At 44.9% G+C, this 13,258-nt stretch overlaps 1 protein-coding gene across 1 annotated transcript in view; it reads right to left on the bottom strand.

The window, feature by feature from the left end:
- Positions 1-13,258, bottom strand: part of Znf704 (zinc finger protein 704) — a 183,253-nt gene that overhangs the window by 72,831 nt on the left and 97,164 nt on the right. The gene's annotated exons all lie outside the window — the stretch shown is intronic.

Genomic DNA, 13,258 nt, shown 5'->3' with positions numbered 1-13,258 from the left:
GCTTCCCCAACTGCAAACTTACGGTGGGTAGAGACACACTGCCTACATCTTTGTTCTCTAGTTACTTTGTCCATTTCCTGCATAGCATGAGCACTCTATAGATTTTTGCTGGTTACAGCTGGGTAATAATTTACTGAGGTGTAAAATCCCCAGTGGAGGTCATTAGTCGGTGACAGCATGTTTATCCCAGTCTACTTTCTGTGCTTCCTGTGAGGGCATCAAAAGGGGTTGACAAGCTTCCCGACGCGCTTCCAGCAAAATCAAAGTAACAATAAGCACTGAGCAGTGCCCAAATAACTATTAGTCACAGGCTGATAATGGCAGGTTACTCTCTTCAAATGTGACACAGGTCAATTAGCAAAAAGAGCTAGGACAAAGCGTTAACATTCTCTTCTGGTAAAATAACAGACTTGGGGCCTGTCATGCAGGCTCAGAAGAGATTCCTGTTCCTACCAATCTTCCTTGCCAAGGAGGATTTCAGCTACTTTGTGGTTATGTCCTTGGGTTCTTAGGAAATGTGTTGGGAGCTGTGGGCTGGAAGAACGCGGGCCGCAGCTGCCGTGGCAGGAGGCTATTAAGCAATGAGAAAGGGTGCTCTCGAGACAGACCTGAATTTGCTCTCCACCCTGGGCCTGGTTTCACACAGCCATGTGTGTACCCTCAGGACATCATTTAGCTTATCTGAAATGGAAAGACCCAAGGCTGACGGAAAGCAGTGCTTGGCCTGTTACTCTATACACGTCTCATTTAGTTTTCACAGGAGTGGCAGAGAAAAGCCACTGGCTTTAAAGATGTTAATTTGGCCAACTCACAGAGCTATGAAGTAGCAAAGCCAGAATTTAAATTCAATGTTAGTTCCATACATTTCTCAGGGAGCCACTGTCTGCTCCTTCTGGAGATGCCCGTGTCTCCAGTGCCCAGAGCATCTCCTGGAATACCAACTGATGACCACGTCCCTTGTACTGTGCTTTGTATTTCTGTGCTACACTCCACTGGAGGTCACCTCTCCTCTTTCCTCCTTCCGACTCTTCTCCAAGTTCCCCAGCCAAGGTCATGGCTAATTGGAGAACTTGTGAACTTCAGACTCCACAGTGTTTACAAATGGGCAATGCTACAATAATATGAGGTAAATTTTCATGACTAAGTGATGTAATAGTTTCTAAAACTGCCTGATGCATTAATCGGAATGTTCTGAGTTGGTGACTTCACACTGAGGAAGCAGAGTGTGCCGTCATGGAGGGCACGGATCTAGGGCCTCTCACTTCCTTTCCCTTCCAAGCTATTGCAGGCTGCATCAAGAGCTGCCAAAGCCCTAGAGAACGAAAGAACAACAGAAAGCTATGTTCCTTCCCCACTAAGACTAAAGCAGAGAAAACCAGGAAGAGCTCTAGATTTCCACAGTCCTCACTTCCTTTTCTAAAAGGAAAAGATACACAGCACCTGTAAGCTATTCCAGTGCAATGGTGGCCTGTGGGAAAACCAACCAGCCAGCATCTGATTCAACTCACGGCTCACCTCCACAAGATGGAACCGAAACCCAGCAATGCCTGGGTGACCAAGAACCTGAAACTGGACGGTCCAGGGACCTCGGGTCAACCCAAATACTACTGTTCCAAAAAGAAATAATAAATCATTATTATTAATAATAACGTAGCAATAAGATGACTCTTGATAGTATTTCGTGATACCCATAGTTCAGTCCCTTGCTCAGCTTCCTCTTGCAGCAGATGGGAAGAAATACAGAGACCCACAGCCAGACATTATGAAGACAGTCAGACCTCAGGACACTAAGCCTTAAATGGGTTGTCTTCAGCAAATCCCTCTCCTCAGGGGTCAGGGAGCCCCCAGGAAGAGGAAGTGTAATAAATGTAAGAACCTGAGGGGAGGGAGGACACCAAGGAAACGAGGCCGTGTAAGTGAACGTGAGCACAGCTCATATCCACTCACGGAGACTGAAGTGGCGTGCACAGGGCCTGCTCAGGTCTGTACCAGGCCCTCTGCAGATATAGTAAGGCTTCCAGTTTAGTGTTTGTATGGGATTCCTGAGTGGCTCTCTCTTGCCTCCTCTTACGCTCTTTTCCTTCTGTTTGCCTGTCTTGTCCTACTCCAGTGTGTTCGTTTTTGCTTTATATTATATTTTATTTTTATTATATCTACTATATATATTATATATACCCATTAGAAGCCTGTTCTTTTTTAATGAGAGACAGAAAGAAATGGTTCCTGACAGAAATAGAGGAACTGGGAGAAGTAGAGAGAGGGGGAACTCTACCCAGGAAATAGTATGTGAGAAAAGGATATATTTTCAATGAAAGGGGAAATATAAAAACAAACAAACAAACACCAGCCTAGGAGTCTGCCACACCCTCCCAGAAGGGGAACCAGCAACTGCCTGCCGGTTAATGCCAATCCACCCATGGGTAGTCAAGAAGCCAATCAACCAACCAACCAACCAACCAACCAGAGGTCAAGCAACACAGTGGCGTCTTCCCTGGCTCATCACAAGGCCTTAGGCCTGCACACACCCCAGATGCCCAGGAACCCGATGTGGTCACCACCCTCCTCCTTCATTCAGCACACCGGGGTGGGCGTCCTCTTTCAGGGTCCCAGGAGCGTGCGTTCATCACTCTCCTTCCACGCACAGCTCAAGTTCACGTCTGTACTGGCTGCACTAACAGAGACGGGCCGCTGTAACATTAAGTCCTGAAATAGGTGTGTGTGCTTAGGAATGGCATGCGAATGGCGTGCTCAGTTTAACGATGGGGGAAGGCTGCTTTGATTTGCTTTCTTTACATAGAGAGGAAAAAGGGCAAGGATGATCATAGTCCGCCTGCCTGAGCCATGCTGAATGACAAGAGAAAACTGTGGAAGGTGTGGAGGGCTGGGCTGAGATGTGTGGACACATGATCTACACGAGAAGTTGCACAGGGCTTTAATTAAAGCAAACTGATATTGCTAGAGAGATGGCTAGGCAGTTAAGAGCAAAGGCTGCCCTTACGGAGTATTCAAATTAGAGTCCCAGTACCGACTCCGGGGGAATCCGATGTCTTTTTGTGGCCTCTGTGGGCACCAGGCATGCAGGTTGTGCACAGACATACATGCAAGCAGAATACCTACATACAGACAGGCGGTGGTGGCACACACTTTTAACTCCAGCACTCGGGAGGCAGAGGCAGGAAGATCTCTGTGAGTTTGAGGCCAGCCTGGTCTACAGTGAGAGTTCCAAGACAGCCAAGGCTACACAGAGAAACCCTGTCTCGATAAACAAAAACAGAAAGAAAAGAAAAACCAAAAAACAGCTATATACATAAAAAATTTTTAATTGATATTTATATAATGTCTCTTTATCTTGGTTTTGTTGTTGTTTTGGGAAAGGGTCTCTCTATGTAGTCTTGGCTGTCCTGGAACTTGGTATGTAGAGTGGGCTGCCCTCAAACTCAGAGATCTGCCGGCCTCTGTCTCCCAAACGCTGGGATCGAAGGCGTGCACCGCCATGCCCAGCACCAGTCTGAGGTCTATTTAGAGGTATCCTGAGAGTTGTTTTCCATGAGCAGAAATTTTAATTGGTACAAAACCTGCTTGGATTTGCTTAAAGGCTTTTCAATATACATTTTCACAATGTATAAAATGACTTACTATGCCTTTGTAACCAAAACAGTCAAGCAAATTTTGGAGAATAAAATATAGTCCAGACATCCTTCCTGGCTCAGAGTTTCTAAAGCTACTATTTTTTAAATTATGTAGTCCAGTACACGTTTGCTTGGCCAGTTTAATTAGCTGATCAGCTCACGAACAAAGCTTTTTAAAAACCATCGGAATGTTAACTATATTGGCTTTTCCTGTTTTGTGTGTGTGTGGGCACGTGTGTCCACGGTGCTAGTATATCCGTGTGCGTGTGTGCGGGCTATCCATTTGCCTTTTTTTTTTTTTTTTTTTTTGAGGTGGTCTTTTCACTGGGACCTGGGGCATCAGGATTGTGCTAGTCTAACTGAAAAGCAAGCACCGGCAACCTATCTGTGTCTACCTCAGGCCTGTAATTCTCCCACTTAAGAGGCTGAGATACATGGGCTGCCACAAAGCTGGGGCTAGCCTAGGCTAGTTTTAGGCCACAGTGGACAACAGAGTAAGGCCAGGGCTCAGAGCAAGGGTTGGGGAGTACAATAGAGATTTTGAGGAAAATAAAAAATATGGGCCCCACGTTTAGAGAAAGGCTGATGACTGAGTCATCGCTGTTGTCACACTTCACAAGACCTTTCTCTGGTTGTTAACAGTAGAAATGTTGTTTGGCAGCGGTTCACACACGGGTCCTAATCAGCTTTTAGACTTTCCAAGAGCAACCCAAGCCTCCAGGAAGGAGCAGGGTTGTCTTTAAACAAGTAAAGACAAAAAGAGAGCCACCCTGAAGAGGCTGGCCTTAACTCTGAATACTCTCTCACGACTGGCCCAACTCTCTTTGTTGTCCACACCTGTTAAAAGTGCCATTAGTGACGACCTTCATTCACGAGTTTTACAGAAGCCAAGGAAGCAGCTAAAGAAACATCGAGGTTTGTTCCTCAGCTTTACTTCGTCCATACGGCCAACCCAAAGCCCAACTGATTGTTTCAGAAATTACCTAGTCTTTGCTGCATTTTGAAATTTTATCGTCTTTAATGGATACTGCCTCCTGAAGGCCTAGCCTCTTTATGGGAGAAGTATCCCTTCCCTCACCCTAGACAGCTACTACACACACTACAACATGGCGAGTACAGTCCCTTCAGAAGCCAAGGGCAATCGTGCCACCCCAGGCCTGAGGAATTTCCCTTGGACCTCTCCACCCCCCACGGTTTATCACTGAAATGCACATTTCTAAGCACAGTTGGGAGAGCCCTTTAAGAACCCATCTTTACTCCTGTGCAAATGCTAGATCCCAAGGCTCTGGGATAAAATGGTGGTGTCTGTGGTTCACAGTGGCAGTGTGACTCAAAGGTCCATGTGGTATCTGGAACAAATTTATAATCACTGTTTATATGAGATTTGTGTGTGTGTGTGTGTGTGTGTGTGTGTGTGAATTCCTGTACCTCCTCACCTCCTTCCTCCACCTCCCAAGTACGGGGTTTACAGTAGTGTGCCTCCGTGCCCGGCCACCTTCTGCACTTTTGTTTAGAAATTCAGCAGAATCACTTTAAGTGTACAGAAGAACTGGACGGCAGGGGCAGTCAATCAAGAGAACGGGGCAGTGTGGCTGAAGTCAGGGTGCGCGGGAGTCGGGGCGGCGGTTGTTATTACAGGAGACAGTGTCAGGAAACGGATCAGAACGCCTCATCAGAGAGGCTGGCTTCTGAATGACCTTCATTTGTCACAGAAGAAGTATGATGTCATCCTGAAAACTTACATTCAACAATTAAAGAGGCAGTGCCATTTACAGAGTGCTTGTATACGGTTTCAGAGCCCTAACGCCCATCTCTCTGGGGCCTCACAGTTAATTCTGCTCACAGGCCCTGTGACTACACCTGGAGTCTTACAGGGATGTCCCCTTAAGAATAAAGAAATACAGTTTCTAAAAACTAGATTGAATGTTTACCCTTAAGCAAAGATAACTACTGGTAACACTAAACATTACGTAATAATATCCATATTACTTATTCATTATCTTAGTGAAACTTTTTGCTTTAAAACAATCATTCAGATAAACAATGACAAAAGCAAATCAGCAATTTTACATAAATAAAAACATATTCTAATCATTCTGATATTCATCTCTGAAAAAAGCAAGAATTCAAATGACATCTGTTTGCAAATCACTTTTATAAAGTTTAAGCATTGAGGAATATTTTCTATCTATGATCATTTTGCAAAGCTTATTAAAAAATATTTTTGAGCAACTGGGGAAGTTTGAAGATGTAATGGACAGTAGATAATGATTTGGGCCCATTTCAGTGTGAGGGTAGATGATAGTAGGGACCCATTTCAATATGAGGGTGTGTCATAAAAGATGACAGTGTGGACTCATTTCAGTGCTGGGGATCATCAGAACAGAAAATACTGGGAACCCATTTCAGTGCTGGGGAGTCACCATAACAGGGGCTAAGCCTGTTTTTCTTTGGCAGAACATACTCAAGTATTATGGGAACAATGATAAAATGTCTGGGAACAGCTCTTAAAATACTGCACTTAAAAAAAAAAAGGAAGTAGATGAAAAGAGCTGCCAGAAGTTGATAACTGTTCCAGCAGGATGGTGGGTGTGGGGGTTTGGTCTGTGGGTCTACTTCAGTGTATGTTTAAAACATCCATGAGATCTAAAACAACACAGACTTTCTTATGTGTAAATAGTTTCCTTGAAAGTATACCATACGATACCTTTGCGTTCTCCTTTTAGTCCCGCCCCTAACGGCTGAGGATACGGGCGTTTGATTAATGATCACGAGTAGCTTTGGGACAGTCTGTGGACAGGCACTCTGCTGACGGCCACGCAACATTCACTCAATGCTCACAATCACTTTTGATCTCGTCTTGGAAGCATTACCCCACTTCACAGATGGAGAAACCAAGGTCTGCAGAGGTGACAGAGTTTTTACGGCCACAGATAGTACACTGACTCCCGTGGTGATCTACACGGCCAAGCACGATGACAACAACACAAACCAAGGTCAGCACAGTGTGTAACACGAAAACTGTGGGAGGCTGCTTGGCTGTCTCTGCAATAGCCGTGCAGCTCAGGGTCAGACCTGTGTGGGCTCAGAACCAACACGGACCCAGTCAGATTATTTACACGGAAGGGGGAAAGACTGCTCCCAGACAAAGATAAAGCAAAGAGAAAAACAGAATTGTCCTCTGACTTAACAGCCGTTCTACAACTGCTTTACTCTTTCTCTTTAAACAACATAAGACCACGCAGCTCGATTTTTGTGTGCGCCTTCTGCAGACTGGTTATCTTCTGCAGGAGTTCACCTTGGGTCTTAAATAATTCATTCTTCAGTGCCTCTTGCTTAGCACTGGCAGGCAGGGGGTGGGTATGGGTTAGGGAGGGTGATCGAGCCTGTAGGACGAACATCACACAAGTGAGGACCTGGCACAGCTGCAGCCCTGAGAGACTCCGCCCGGATGAGCTCATCCCTTGGCAGTGCAGATTAGGATGACATCATGTTTCTGGAGAGCTCTCTCCAGCCCACTGTGCAGCCGCAGCGCTCTCGCTTTTCCTGAGCACAGGAAAAATTAGCATCAGTATTTCTAGCTGTTCCTAGGGAAATGGCATTTTATTTCGGTGTGTTTCGGGATACTTTGCCTGCCTTACTATCAGCTCCCAGCTTATCAGTAAGCAAGTCACAACTGCTGTATTTACAGGCTCAGGAAAAAGCCCTCTTCAAAGCCACAGGCTAACGAAGGCATTTCTTCAAAGATTTTTAGCCCAAGAGTATAAAAAAGTACCACAACAACTGTATTAGGAAATAGTACTATTAATCATTATCTATTTCCATTTCCTTTGTTTGGAAACAGGGGCCTCTGTGGACCCCAGGCTGGCCTCAAACTTTCTGTGTGACAGCCGATGACCTTGAAATCCTTCTCCCATCTCCACCTCTCTCTCTCTAGTGCTGGGATTACAGGTATGGCCACCGAATAGAACTCAACTGAGCTATATCCTCGGCCCTCATTTAGCTTTTGCTTTAAGCTGGGAACTATGCTAAATGCTGAACAGATATGATCTAATTTGATCCTCTTATAAGGCTAAGATGGAGCACTGCCAGCTTCACACATGTATGTACTTTTAGACAGGACATAAAGCCAATTTCACTGCTAACAGCTCCCAACCATGAGTCACTGCGCAGTGTTCGGTGGGCCACACACTCTGAAGGATGTGCGCACTGTTTACTGACAGCTCAGATAACAGAAAAGAAGCTAGACAGAGTGGCACGCGTCAGTGATGCCAGGGGCACATGTCTGTAATTCCAGCGCTGGAGGAGCTTGAGGCAGGAACACTGCTTTAAGTTTTGGGCCGCCTTGGTAAGACCGTGTCTCAAAGAAAACAATAAAAAAGGCGGAAAAGGTGGCCTAAAGGCCGTTTGATCATGAATTCACAGATCATGAAAGCGAGAGCAGCTTTGTGGCCAGTATTTCTCACCTCCCCAGACACTGTGGTGAGAACGGGCTGTGCGAGCAATAGTTCCTAAGGGCTGACTATGAGCCAGAGATTTCACACGGTGCAACCATTTAACAATAAATGTCTCATGTTATAGTTGTCAATTATCCTAGTTTATAGACAAACGCAACCAAGCTAGGTATGGTGGTGTTCGCTTTTATTCCCATCAGAGGCAGGTGAATCTTTGTGAGTCCCATGTCAGAGAAGGGTACAGAGTGGGACCCTGTCTCAAATGAGAAAAATAAAATAAAATAATAAAAATAAAAATAATCAGAGAAGTAACTGGCTTAAAGGCCAGGGGAGACTGGGGGAATCTGGGGTTTGCCCCCAAGGCAGCTTATTTCCCAGGCAACCCGCTGTGACAATACACACAGGGCTTTGGGACTCAGTAGATCTGCAGTTACCATGTTCCTGTTTGGTTGTTGGTTTTCAGTGAGCTGGGGGCTCTGCATGCAATAGGCAATTGTTACAGTGCTGTGCACCCAGCCCTCGGTGTCCAAAAAGGCATCTCACTGTTTGATTTGTCTCCAGATCTATCGCCATGGCTGAGATTACAGTAAAGTAATCTGTCTACACTACAGCCCTATCTGCTTTAAGTTGGGGATGTTAGTAATCATCTTGAATCCCAGCTTTCTCATAAACAATGGGAATATCAAAGGGACACATATATTAGCTAATGAGAGCATATGGTTAGAGCAGCTGCCACAGCTCTAAGGAACAAGGTCTTCGTTCTCCTTTGCACGAACAGAGATCACCTTGTGAAATACTTGAAGAAAGACGAGGCACCAAACTGAAACTGCCTACAGTTTCCAACGCTCCCTTCCTTACTGCTTCAAATGCCTTTGTCTAAGCCCCAGAGGGCCTTTGGCAAAAAAGGAAAGAGAACAAAGGAAGGGAAAGTGAGGGTGGACATGAAGAGAAAGAGTGGATGACAAGAGTAAGCAGGAGGAGAAAGAATGGAGAAACACATCAGGGATGGAGGATTTGGGTTTGGGCACAAGCTCAGAAATTGGGTGGCTTCAGGAAAATGGGTGACAGATAATATACCCTCTTCGCACCACTGGGAAACTCCAACCAGACACTGAGCAGTTCCAGCCTAGTGTGTGGTACCCAAAAGTGGAGGGGAGCTGGGGACCAAGAATGCTGGGACCTCAAACATTTGTATGCATCTAAACCCAGCATCTGTGTGAATCCCAATTCACACAGGGTGGCTCGGGTTCATCGCAGTGCTCATCAACCCTCTGTGCTCATCCTGAAGACTGCCCATCACCACAGTCTCCCCGAAGCCAGTCTCTCTGTAGCTTATCAGTTCCAGCCCTGGTCACAAACTGCGGATGTGTAGTCTGGTGCAAGTGGCCGCCCTTCTGTTGGCTCAGCCCTGGCGTTGACGATCAGGGGCGTGTGATCCCAGCTCGGAGGAATACCATTTGGAGACAGACTGTCTTCCACATGTGAGATTTCATTAAAGCTGTCTGGTATAACACGATCTTAGCCATGGAGAATAGCATTTGATTGCTCCTGGAATCCTCATGTACCAGGCAGGCCCTCTACAGAGAACCTCCTAGATAGAGAAAGGCTAAATGCAGGATATGTAGTCCAGGATTGGTTGATTCTATTACTTTGGGCCTGTGGTGAGGACACACATCATGATCGTAACACGTAGGAGAATAAAATCATTCCTGTGCTCTCTCTATAAAATTAGTGTTTTGTTTTGTTTTTTTTTTTTTTTTAAGTAACAGCAATCAAGTCCAGAGATTTGCACATTAGGCAAGTACTCTAAAACTGACCTATATTCTGGCTCTTAGTATTTTTCTTGTTTTTGAAAAAATAATTTTTTTTTGAGAATGCTTTTTTTAATTATGTGCCTTTGTGTGTACGGTGGCCACAGGGACATTGAATCCCCTGGGGATACAGGTGATTTTGAGCCGTCTGATATGGGTGCTGGGAACTGAACTGGAGTCCTCAGGTCCTCTTAACTGCTGAAGCACCTCTCCAGCCCATCCAGCTCTTAGTATTTTTCAACAGAGTCCTGTCGTGAAGCTCAGGCTGCCTTGAACTAGATAGAGTGCTTGGACTGTACCCTGTCACCATGTCCAGCTTGCATGCTCAGTTCTAACACCTTTAAACAGACTGACAAGACACTTTGATATTAACGACACAAATGCTAGGTACAAACTAGACCACAGGTCACGCTTTGGTGGTACCCAGAAAGGAGTGCCAGTTTCACGGCAATGAACTAGATTAAAAAGTGCAAATCCTGTGAAATGATTTCCTCTCTCACTGTTGCAGGCAGAAACAACTAAGTATGCAGAAAATGTTATTTGAATACCCCATGTCTCTATCTCATGTTGCTTTGGCTGAACAATCTTAGGAAATGGCTGTAGATTTAGTTCATTGTGGTCTGAGGGGATAAAACAAAAAATATCACCAGCAATAACACATTTAAATTTCTAAGACATCTGTTTTTTTCCTCTAACGACAGTGAGAGTTCTCCCCTGCAAACAGCATTGATTCTGAGCCTTGTGTTGGCACAGTAAATCACGGAGAGAGCTCTAAAGAGAAGAAATGACTCCAACGAAGAGCAGTGTGTCTTACACACTGGGAAACAAAGGGTGTGACATGTGTATCTCATGTGCTCAAGTTCTGATTAAACTTTGAAGAAACCAGTATGAAGTATGATGTCTACCGTTGTAAAGAACAGCCATGTTTATCTCTACAGACAGTACCCACTGTTTCACAACCCACACCAACATCTAGGGGGCTGTCCATAAGAACCTCTACTTCCATTTAGGGCCAGCAAGATGGCTCATCAGGTAAAGACGCTTGCCGACACGTCTGGCAACCTGGGTTCAATCATGGGAAGCCACACGGGGAGAAGAACTGCCTCCCACAGGATGTCCTGACAGTCTCATGAGCACCGCACACCCGCACGAGCATACACAACAAGTAAGCAAGTAAACAAGGAAATAATAAAAGTGGTTTCATTTAAAAACAGTGAAAGGAAAGGTCTCTGCTTTTATAAACGGAAGAGCCATCAAGTCTAGCTTCTGCTGACACAGCAGGTCTAAGGAGTAGAGTATCCAGCAACGCGAATTCACAAATACCATGCTACCTGCACAGGTTTCAAAGGCCTGGGCGACAGAAGGATGTGTTTAACCCAAAGATGTCATAAAGGTGCCAGGGACAGTAAAACATACTTGGATGGTTTCAACACCTGAAGATTGTCTTATGAATTTCAATCATCACTACTTTCCATATGTCGGATACACATCACATGATGAAAAAGAGCAGCAGAGCGTATGTGACAAATTGTTGAGTTTCTTTCCATAGCGTGTACTCTGTGGGTCCCTGTGTATATGTGTCTGTGTCCATATAGGTTGGTGCCATGTGCTTTGCAGTGCTTGCAACTGGGTCACATCCATGTGTATCTGGGTCCCGTGTGTCACTTTGGACATCACCAAAGTCCTTGGAGCTTCTGCTTTGTTTGAATGGGTTCCTGGTTCTGAGGGAAAGTGGCAACCATGCCAAGAGGCCACAAAAGCAGCTCCATGACAAGCTGGCACTGACAGGGCCCAGAGTGACATCTATGTATGTGGGCTTCCTTTTGGTGGTGACTCCTCTGCTGAGCTGTGACTGAAACCTCCAGCAAGGACTAAACCAACCAAACATCTGAATTCCTGACTTGTGGGGACATGAGATGGGTGAGTCATATTTCCATTTTCTCTAATTTTCAACCCCCCCCATTAACTCTGTCTCCTCGTGATCATGATGTGAAATTAACGAAGAATCAGTAAAAAGCTTTTTTTTTTTTTCAAAGTTGCATCCGACTCTGATAAGAGGTCTGTTCCACTGGCTGTGCTGGGTGTGTCCGGTAAACCTGATCAGGACTGTGCCACTTACTGCTCATGTGATCTTAAACTCAATCAGCCTGCCAACTGTGCTCACAAGCGAGATAGACAGGCAGAGGGCTGGCTTCATACAGTCACCGTAAACTGAATGAGATCTCACAGGTGCCATGCACTTAGCCCAGCGGATGGATGTCAGGAAGTGCTGGCTTTCATAAGAAAACTTTCCCTTCTTCAAGATCCTTAAATAAATGTTTATGGTAAAACTCATCGCTTGACTTCCAGCCTGCCACATAAGGAGATCTTTCTAGATTTGAACATTTTTGAGTACAACTGAGATGTTCTGGAGGTGTCAGATTTCAAAGATTTATACGATTTATTTGAAAGGGAATATAAAATAGTGTTAATATTTTGAAATGATTTTTTTTTCAAAACTGATTTTTTTTAAACAAATTATATTATTAAAATTAATATTACCACGGTTGGGGTGTAGCTCAATGGCCAGCATGTGGAAGGGCCTGGGTGTAATCCCGGGGGCCATACACAGAGGGAATTAGCACAACGTATTTGTTTTCACTGTTTAAAGCACAGCTACTAGAAAACTTAGTTATGTGAGTCTCACAGTGCTTTTCAGACTTTACTACTATAGATGTTAAAGTGGAAGACAATTACTTCACTGAATTCCATCCCAGGGCTCTGAAAGAACTAATGTATCTCCCCGAGGTGCCACTGAGAGTCCTCAGTCACGTGAGAACACACAGCAGAACGTGTCACAAGCTGCTAATCACATCATTAAGGGCAGCCTTCCTGGCTGCGGAGTGTAATCATTTATGAAAGCAAAGTGCTCGGGGACTTTGGGTAAATTTCAAACACCCGTTCGGAATCTTCTCATCCCTGCCACATTTGTCATGATCTAATCTGGGTGAGACTGAATGCATGGTTTGAATATATCACAGTTCAAGAAGGCACTCAACTGGCACAAATACATTTCTTCATTCACAGAGCTGGAGAAAGGGTGATCTCTGCTCACTGATGTGCTTAGGTAACGGACTATCTCGATGGATGGTGAGCAGTGAAGGCCAGCAGTGAAGGCTCATCAACTAACCAATATCGAAAGCTCACGCAGTTAATTACATGGTTTGTTTAACTTTGGAGACACACAGCTGCTTCTTCCGCTTCCATTCCTCTGAGCTGGGGAGCTTTCTAAATTTTCACTTATTCCATGGCAAAAGTAAATCTCTATAGAAAAATTTAAGTTAATAAAAAAAATAAATAAGAAGTCGGGTGTGGTGGTGCATAC

Source organism: Meriones unguiculatus, chromosome 6 (genome assembly GCF_030254825.1).
Source record: "Meriones unguiculatus strain TT.TT164.6M chromosome 6, Bangor_MerUng_6.1, whole genome shotgun sequence".
Classification (NCBI taxonomy): Eukaryota; Metazoa; Chordata; class Mammalia; order Rodentia; family Muridae; genus Meriones; species Meriones unguiculatus.
This window is presented reverse-complemented; position numbering and strand designations above follow the sequence as displayed.